Here is a 1,962-nt window from a genome sequence, read left to right on the forward strand (position 1 = left end):
CGACTCAAATTTATTAGCATTGTTGTAAAAAGAATATTAAATTGATTTATTTTAGACCAAGATCATAAATAAAGTCGAGAAATAAAAATTAGTCTTCCTAAACAATATTTTTCTATCATTTTTTCATCAAAATATGTATCGGGTTTTAAAGTTGTAGAAAATGAACTCATTGAATGATAGTTTTGGTGTTTTTGACTTAAAAAAAAAATGTAAGTAAAAAATTTTTTTTTTACCTACCGACCTACCCTTTAAAAAAATTGATTTGGAACCGTAAACAGACATTTTTTTATTTTATGCCTAATATCGAATTATATCAGTAGTTTGTAAGAATTGATATTAGAATTGAAATCCCCAATATCAGCAGTTTGTTTGGTCAGCAGTTAATAATTTCAGGAGCTTTCTGGTCAGCAGTTGATAATCACTGTCTGTGGGGCTGTCTGGGGGTTTAACATGTGTTGCCAACAATACATAATTCATGCAGGAATTAGTGACAATCGGCAGGAATAATGCCATTTATTGACTGGGCAAACATGGTCACTGTGTTTGTGTAGGCCTACGAACTATAATTGTTATTCAAGAAACAGGCATATTGATATTTCGGAAAACCTACCTTAAGTGCAGGAGATAAAGGTATATTAACTTGTATTAACTCAGCTACAAAGTTTTCAGCGTTAAACTCAACCGAACGTAAAGATGTGGTTATTAGCACATTGTCGTGAAGAGCCTCATTATGGATTTTGGGATATCCCAGGGTAGTCCCATGAGGGGAATTCCTTAACTTAAAAATAACTTGGCTAATAAAAATTTGCTGTTTCCCTTTTATAGTATACATTTTAAATTAAACATATTTTTAATATGCATATATTTAGGATGAAAGAAAGAAGTTGCGCGCCTGGCGAGAAATAGATGTTTTTTATTGTCGAGTTTCGAACTACCGACCCCTAACGTATGAGGCAAGCGTGTTACCACTGCGCTACAGCGCAAGCTGCAACCGTGCTATATTGGTTAATGGTAGTGACGTCGATCGATATACCGGTATGGTATCGGTACACCAGTGTTAAATAAAACGGCTTCAAATTCAAATTTATCGTGTTTTCATCGTTGAAAAAGTGCGCCAATATTACTCTATGAGTGGTAATGCATCGTTTACAGTCAAGCAATTTCAAATCATGCGAGCAGATTCAGAGAACATATAGCTAACAAAAAATGGGCTGTTTCCTTTTATAGTATAGATGTTCATATTTAGTTGACTGGCTAATGATAGTGTTCGATGGATGTATTGTTCGATGAGTATATTTCCGCACAGGTACTGGCTGGGAACTGGTGGATGGCTCACTGAAGCAGGTTTCCTCTGGTGATGGTGTCGTGTGGGGCGTGGATGAAAACAACAATATCTTCAAACGCACCGGTATTTGCACCTAGTGATTTACGTTCTCCCATAATTCTTGTAGTAGTTCTTACTAGGTCCTCTATAATTCTTTCGAACAATATTCCGACTTCAAATAGATTTGTAATACAATGATAAATTCAGTAACTAGTATATCATTTTCCAGTTCGTTTATAAATGGACTATTTTGTCACCACCAGGTATAAATGATACAAATCCGACTGGAACAGAGTGGCAGCCTATTTCCGGTACACTCAGCAAAGTGAGCGTGAGTTCAGCGTCGAACTTCGTGTGGGGACTGGACGGTGGCACTGTATATCAACGCATGTTCTAACATGTACAAATACCTTCAAATTTTATTGTTCGTAGTCGTTGCCCTTCAAATATTCTTGGTACGTGCTTAGCACGTATGAATACATTTAAAATAGAATAACAACTGTAGTTATAGCTGTATATATAGAATGCTGGCTATTGGTCAGAGAGCTATAGTTTTGTCTGCAGCTTAAAAACAACTTAAAAAAATAATGTATCTATATGTACGAAACACAGTCGATATTAGTGACACGATATAAAAA

At 35.5% G+C, this 1,962-nt stretch overlaps 1 long non-coding RNA gene across 1 annotated transcript in view; it reads left to right on the top strand.

Moving 5' to 3' along the window:
- The window catches only part of LOC106817930, a 5,657-nt gene extending 3,696 nt beyond the window's left edge, over positions 1 to 1,961 (top strand). Inside the window, exons 2-3 of the long non-coding RNA XR_001395124.1 lie at positions 1,307 to 1,408; positions 1,588 to 1,961. This is a non-coding gene — a long non-coding RNA (uncharacterized LOC106817930). The remainder of the gene's footprint in view (positions 1 to 1,306; positions 1,409 to 1,587) is intronic.
- Position 1,962: the final 1 nt, after the last annotated feature.

This window comes from Priapulus caudatus, unplaced genomic scaffold (assembly GCF_000485595.1).
Source record: "Priapulus caudatus unplaced genomic scaffold, Priapulus_caudatus-5.0.1 Scaffold1929, whole genome shotgun sequence".
NCBI classification, from domain to species: domain Eukaryota; kingdom Metazoa; phylum Priapulida; class Priapulimorpha; order Priapulimorphida; family Priapulidae; genus Priapulus; species Priapulus caudatus.